The sequence below is a fragment of the Pecten maximus genome, unplaced genomic scaffold (assembly GCF_902652985.1).
Source record: "Pecten maximus unplaced genomic scaffold, xPecMax1.1, whole genome shotgun sequence".
NCBI lineage: Eukaryota > Metazoa > Mollusca > Bivalvia > Pectinida > Pectinidae > Pecten > Pecten maximus.
In genome coordinates, this window is record NW_022982534.1 from 7,145 (window position 1) to 15,000 (window position 7,856).

At 50.4% G+C, this 7,856-nt stretch overlaps 1 pseudogene; it reads right to left on the bottom strand.

Moving 5' to 3' along the window:
• Positions 1 to 7,006: 7,006 nt before the first annotated feature.
• LOC117320548 overlaps positions 7,007 to 7,856 on the bottom strand; it is a pseudogene marked incomplete at its 5' end in the record, with an annotated part of 2,612 nt that continues 1,762 nt past the window's right edge.

A 7,856-nucleotide genomic window follows, 5' to 3' on the forward strand; every position in this document is an offset into this window, starting at 1 on the left:
GCAGGCATTACCATTGCAGCAAACGCATGTCATCAGTAGGGTAAAACTAACTGTCTCACGCGGTCGAAACCCAGCTCACTTCCCTATTAGTGGGTGACAACAAGCCAACGCTTGGTGAATTCTGCTTCACAACCTAGGAAGAGCCCCGACTCGAAGGAATCAAAAAGCACCGACTCGCTTATGACGCTTGGCTTGCCACAAGCCCGTTATCCCTTGTAACTTTTCTGACAACCTCCTGCTAAAACTCTTAAAGTCAAAAGGGATCGATAGGCACGCTTTCACGTCCTTATTCGTACTGAAAACAAAATCAATGAGGCTTTTGCCCTTTACTCACGCGTGTTTTCCGTCCTCGCTGAGCTCACACTTATGAACGACCTTGCTTTTTACCTCCTTTGACAGATGTACCGCCCAGTCAAACTCCCCGCTGACACTGTCTTCATCAGAGAGGATCACCACCGGCAGTAGCCGGTGACTTAATTCCAGATCGAGGAGCTTGCGCCCCGCTCTCCTCCGCTTTACTGAATACGTAAAGAAAAACGATAAAGTCGTGTATTTTAATTTCGTTGCACTCCCACATGCTACAAACCCTTAATGTCTCTTCACAAGTCGGACTAGAGCAAGCTCAACAGGGTCTTCTTTCCCCGCTGATGTTTCCAATCCCGTTCCCCTTGGCTGTGGTTTCGCTAGATAGTATATAGGGACAGTGGGAATCTCGTTAAATCCATTCATGCGCTTCACTAATTAGATGACGAGGCATTTGGCCCTTAAGAGAGTCATAGTTACTAACCCGCCGTTGACCCCGCGCTTGATGAATTCGTCACGTTTGACATTCAGAGCACTGGGCAGAAATCACATTGCTGTCAACAACCATGTTACGGCCAAGCGCAATGCTTTGTTTTTAATTAGACAGTCGATCCCCCTGGTCCGTACCAGTTCTAAGTTGGCTGTTATTGCCCGGACGAAGCCAACGACCGAAAGCCGCAGCACAGCTAGGCAGTCCACCGGGATGGTTAGACAGCGGTCCGACTCCGACCGTGAGGCCCTCGCGCAGCCCGTTGCCCGTCGTCCCACCCCGCTTCGTACTCCAGCCCGACCGGCCCAGCCCTTAATAGCCAATCCTTTTCCCGAAGTTACGGATCTAATTTTGGCCCGATTCCCTTACCTACATTGTTTCTACTAAATAATATCGACGAGAGGCTTTGCACCTTGGCGACAGTGCTGCTGATATGGGTCGGTCCTGCACGAAAGTCACAATGTCTCCCTCGGATTTCAAGGCCGACGGAAGTGCAAAACCGGACACTGCAAGAGCCGCAGTGCTTTTACGGACCAACGTCCCGATCTCCGGGCGCCGAATTCCAGGGAGTTCGTCTCCTTACAAAGAAAAGAGAACTCTTCCCGGGCTTCCGCGACCGTCTCCGAGTTCGTTTTCGTTGCCGCAACATGGCCCTTGATTACAAACTTCCGATTGCGGGTTCGGATATTACCCGATTCCTTCTATTTAAAGAAAGACGGTCCACACTCTTGTTTTTTGTGTTTCGAGAGTCGGTATTGCCCCCGTTCAGAACGTTGTTTACCTATCTCTTATGGCCGACTGACCATGTCAACTGCTGTTCACATGGAACCCTTCCTCCACTTCATCTTCAAAGTTTCGTTTTGAATCTTTGCTAACTACCACCAAGATCTGCACCCTGGCGGCTCATCCACCCGGGCTCACCGCCCCAAGCTTCAGTGCGCACCACGGCGGCCCTCCTAACTCGTTCGCCGCATTGCTCTCCCGGGGGGCTCGTATTGGCGGCGACTGTCCTTATCGTCACAGACGCTCTAGCGCCCATCCATTTTCAGGGGTAGTTGATTCTGCAGGTGAGTTGTTACAAAACACTCCAACCTTAGCGGTTTCCGACTTCCATGCCCCGTCCTGCTGTCTGTATCAACAACACCTTTTATGGTATCCTGATGAGGCCGTCACAGGAGCGTTTGGACCTTAACCGACGTTTGGTTCATCCCACAGCGCCAGTTCTGCTTACCAAAAGTGGCCCAACTTGGCCCTCGCATTCGAACGCCCGACTCCAATTAAGCGAGTCGGACTTCTACCCCCATTTAAAGTTTGAGAATAGGTGAAGTCGTTATCGTCCCCAATGCCTCTAATCATGCGCTTTAACCAAAAACCGGATAAAACTTGCGAATGAGTGCAGCTAGCCTAGGAAACCTTCGGGGGAACCAGCTACTAGATGGTTCGATTAGTCTTTCGCCCCTCATCCCAAGTTTGACGATCGATCTTGCACGTCCAGAACGCTACGGACTCCACCAGATTTTCCTCTGGCTTCTCCTACTCATGGCATAGTTCACACCATCTTTTCGGTTCCCCAACGTGGTTACGCTCTTTCTCCGCCTCTCCCGACGATGGCGGCGAGACGGGCCGGTAGTGCCCTCCCCGTTACAGGAGGATCCTACCTAGGCAACCGGAGGCTGCCTTCACTTTCAAATTGCGGCGCCTTTAGGTTTGTAATACCCCATGACTCGCGCACAGTTAGACTCCCTTGGTCGTGTTTTCAGAGACGGGTCGGGTGGATGCCGACCGAATCGCCACTGAACGCCAGAGCGCGCCCCGCTGAGCACCCGATATACAATCGCGGTCGGTTGAACACTGCAAGCATGGACCCCATTTGAACGAAAGCACCGAGCACAGGCGGTTGGCGCTGGGAGACCCTCAGTCTCCCGGCAAGACACTACTCTGCGATCTATAACACTCGACAACCCGAGAGTGACGAGCTACTTCTCGCAGAGCTTAGACCGCCAGGGAAAACGTCGTGGCGCTCGACCGGGGAAAGTGCACTCGCCGGCAGCAGCAATCGACGCCAGCAGAGGCCGGTTAAGGATCTCTAAAACGCCCGTCGCCCTACAGCAAGATGAATTCCCCTGGTCGACTTTCGGAATCCACCCCCGTTTGCCTCTAAGCGGTTCACGTACTCTTGAACTCTCTCTTCAAAGTTCTTTCCAACTTTCCCTCACGGTACTTGTGTCCGCATCGGACTCGTGTCAGTATTTCGCCTAGAATGGAGTTACACCAGCTTTGGGCTGCATTCCAAACAACCCGACTCCGAGGACGACCATACCGTGTAGCAACGATGCCGGTAAAGGCCTGACAACCCCCACTTGGGGAGAGGCCGCCGATCGGGAGGACGTGGGCAAACCCGAACTTGCACGACAAGCGGTCTCCCAAACACCACGTCCCGGCAGCGCAAGGCCGGAGGGATTGGTGCTGCTATTCCCCTTCACTCGCCGTTCGGGGGAATCCTTGTTAGTTCCATTGCCTCCGCTTTAGTGATAGCTTTAAATTCAGCGGGTAGTCTCGTCGATCTGAGGTCGGAAAGTGATTCATTTTCGATAAATGGTTTGGCCTTACGGAGTCTCAACTGAAATCAGTGACGTTACATTCGAGCGCACACTGATGTGATTCGAGCTGCGTCTCTGTCGTCCCCGTTCTGGGGCGATTTCAACACCGAAACTCGTTGTCGTGACGTAAAAGCACCTTCCGTCAGAAAACATTTGGGCCGCTCCGCGTAAACCATGAAAACAATCAATCGACGTGGATTTTGTACGGCCCAAGGCGCAACGTTTGTATGTGATAACCGTTCGATAGATGTTGTGCCGACCCTCATACAGGCGTGGCTCCGGAGTGACCCAGGGCCGCATGTGCTTTCAAAGATATCTATGTTCACTGTGTCCTGCAATTCACATTAATTCACGCACCTGGCTGCGCTCTTCAATCGACACAGCACACCCGGCAAGGCCCCCCCCCCTAGTGATCCCCGCTTAGAGTATTTCATCTCGTTTTTGTTTTTGTTTGAGGCTGACGACAGAGCCGTGGCCGAAAGTCCTTTTGCCTGCAATTTTGTTTACTGCTTGGTACGTGTATTTATTGATAAGATTACTAGACGCTCTGGGGCGGGCCGTTTGCTCATTAACCGGTACAGATACCCCGACGTTTCGTCTTGCGTTGTCACTTTGCTCTGGGTTTTGTCAGTCGGATAGGGTCTTGCCCTGGTCTCCGGTGACATTGCGTTTTTTCCCGTAACACGAATTGTGGTAGGTGTTTGCGTTTTTTGCAATTCGGTACGCTCCTTTCCGCAGTTTTTGTTTTTTTTTTTCACCTACGGAAACCTTGTTTACCGACTTTCTCTCGTCATCTAAATAATCAAGTTTGCTCGTCTTTTCGGCACAAACCGACTCGAGAGTTTTCCACTCCCCCCGTGGTCGGGACCATCCGAGACTCACTAAACCATTCAATCGTAGTAGCGACGGGGCGGTGTGTACAAAGGGCAGGGACGTAATCCACGCGAGCTTATGACTCGCGCTTAACGGGAATTCCGCGTTCATGGGTAAGACTGACAAGCCCAATTCCTAGCACGAAGGAGGTTCAACGGGTTACCCAACCCTTCCTGGCACTGATAAAGCACGTTGATTCCTTCAGTGTACGCGCGTGCGGCCCCGAACATTCTAAGGGCATCACAGACCTGTTATTGGCTCATCTCGGGGTGGCAAACGCCACTTGTCCTCTAAGAGAAGTTGCAGCACCACCGTACGCAGAGCGGATCGGTGACTATTTAAGCAGGCTAGAGTCTCGTTTCGTTAATGGAAGTTAACCAGACCAATCGCTCCCACCACCTCAAACGGCCATGCACACCACCCACCGAATCAAGAAGAGCTCTCACAATCCTGTCAATCCTTACAGTGTCCGGGCCGGTGAGTTTTCCCGTTTTGAGTCGATTAAGGCACGCAGGCTCCACTCCTGGTGGTCCTTTCCTCATTCCTTTTAAGTTTCAGCTTTGCAACATACGTCCTCCGCGGAACCCCCAAACTTTGGTTTCCCGTAAGCTGCCCGCCGATTCATTGAAGCAACTCCTGCGGACGCTAGTGGCATCGTTTATTGGTCAGAACTACGACGTATCTGTCGTCTTCGAAACCTCTGACCTTTCGATTCTTGATTACTGAAAACATTCTTGGCAATGCTTTCGCCAGTAGTTCGTCTTACGGGGCGATCCAGAATTCACCTCTAACACCGTATACGAATGCCCCGTCTGTCCCCTCTTTAATCATTACCTCAAGTCCGAAACCAACAAATAGAACCGATGTCCTATTCCATTATTCCTGCACCATTATTCAGGTCGAGCTGCCTGCTTTGACACTCTAATTTTTTCAAAGTAAAATGTTCCGGCCACCCGAGACACTCAATCAAGAGCACCAGGTAAAACCGGGAGGTAGATCAGGACGGAGCAGTAGCCACAAGGAGTGGACCGCAAAGCCTGGATCTGAGACCCCACTAACAGCTTTTAAACGCAACAACTACTTTAATATACGCTATTGTACTTGAATTACCGCGGCTGCTGGCACCAGACCTTGCCCACTCAAGGATTAATCGTAAATGTTTAAAGTTTACTCATTCCAATTACGGGGCCTCGAAAGAGTCCCGTATTGTTATTTTTCGTCACTACCTCCCCGTGCCAGAGTGGTGTTAAATTTTGGCGCGCCTGCTGCCTCCTTGGATGTGGTATCCCGTTCTCATGCTCCCTCTCCGGAAACCGAACCCTGATTCTCCGTTACCCGCTTTATACAACCATGTAGGCATAGCACGTACCATCGAAAGTTGATAGGTCAACATTGAAAGATACGTCGCCGGCCACTAGGGGCCGTGCGATCAGCACACAAGTTATCCAGATTCACGCAAGTGACGGCCTGCGAACCGTATTGGTTTTGAACTGATTAAATCGCACCTCCGTGAGTCGTGCCCTTTTTGCATGTATTAGCTCTATAAATTGCCACAGTTATCCAGTAATGATCGTACGATCTAGGAAACCATAACTGATTTAATGAAGCCTTCTCGCGGTTTTCATCCCCATAAAAAGTATGTACTTAGACATGCAGGCTTAATCTTTGAGACCAGCATATACTACTGGCAGGATCAACCAGATAACCAAATTCTCTCCACGACAACGTCGCTTTCGTAGCTTTGGAAAAACTGGCCTGGTATTGCCCTACCCACCGACATAGCGGATTTACCACTGTCCCCCACTTTTCATTTTCGTTCGTGTACAAAGACACTAAACCCTTCCGGCTTCACAACTACTCTCTACTACGCCGTTTAGCCCGGGAGTGAGTTGGGGCATTGCAAAAGATCGCAGTCTCGCTACCGCGCTGCAGTGCAAGACCTTCAAACGGGGAGTCGACGTTGTTTGCCACCTAAGTGGATTCGTTTGTCGAAATCGCTTACCCGAGATCTCCAGACGCGTTTCGTTTTTCAGATCGTCGGCAATCTGTAAACCCGACGAGTTTTTGGGGCATCGCTCTGTCCGTCAAAACATGGGCGCTCGATACTACTCTCCTCAGGCAGCGGTCTGACTAGGTTTTCAAATTACTCGCTCGAATGCAAGCCGTTCCTACTCTCCCAGGCAGCGGTCTGACTAGATTTTCCATGACAAGCTCAATTCAAGTTACCAGGCCGGCTTTGGTAGAAAGACCATCCATGATAAACCTTTGCTCGAGTCGAACACCAGTCTCACATATATGCATCGACATTTTAACTAGGGCTAAACGGTTTTGCCGGATCTCGTTGGGCCTGGCCGAGCGTTACTAGCAAAACTCGCGCAGCTAAAACCCTGCGGGAGTTCAAATTTTGATTAACAACCACAGTCAAATTCATTCCTACATACTGTGACTCGGGACTTCCCTGCCCCGTTGAAATTTTTCACAGGATTTCAAATTTCGACTTGGCATCATCCACAAAGTTGCTTCGTGATTTCCCGCGGTGGCCCATTCCTGGGGGAATTCAAATTTCGTTTCGTCAACACGCCAACGACATGTGTACTTCAGTAAAAAAACAAAAAAATTCAAAAATTTTTTTTTTTTTTTTTTTTGGGGTTTTTTGCAAACGTACATTAGTAGAGAGCATTATTTAGAGAGCACCTCTCTCGCACACTCACTGCCTCGCAGATTTGTCCCCTCCAAGTGGACAAATCTGTATCCATAAGGATTATTTCAAGAGATCGCAGTTAGGTGGCTGGCTCTACTAAGTACGATACCCCGACCAGAACTAGGTCGTCTACGAATTTATTTTCAACACCTCTTCAGTGATGGGACGATATGTTCGGTCAGCACGCTGAATTCAAGACGTACCAATGACCGTTTGCGTGGCTTTCCTCGCGGACGCCGAAGCGGGTCCGTTCCGGCGCTTATCGTTTGCCTCCCAACGCAGAGATGCAGAAGTTAGCGTTCTTACAGATTGGGGCGAGATTCTACTTAGAGGCTTCAGTCATAAAATTTGTTCCCCCTCAGATGGTAGCTTCGCACCCTTGGCTTATCAGCCAAGCAATCTAACCAAATGTCTTACCTGCCGGTTCCTCTCGTACTGAGCAGGATTACCATTGCAACGACATGTCATCGTCCGTGTAAAAACTACCCTGTCTCACGACGGGTCTAAACCCAGCTCCGTTCCCTATTAGGGGTGAACAGCCAACGCTTGTGATTCTGCTTCACAATGATAGGAATCGCCGACATCGAATGATCAAAAACACCGTCGCTATGAACCTTGGCTGCCACAAGCCGGTTATCCCTGTGGTAAACTTTCTGACACCTCTTGCTTAAAACTCTTAAAGTCAAAAGGATCGATAAGGCACGCTTGCCGGTCTGTATTAGTACTGAAAATCACAATCAAGTGAGCTTTGCCTTTACTCTACGCAGGTTTGCCGTCCTCCGCTGGAGCTCACTTAGGGATCACCCTGCGTTACCTTTTGACAGATGTACCCCTCCCCAGTCAACTCACGCCTTGACACTGTCTTCAGAGAGGATCACCACCGGCACGA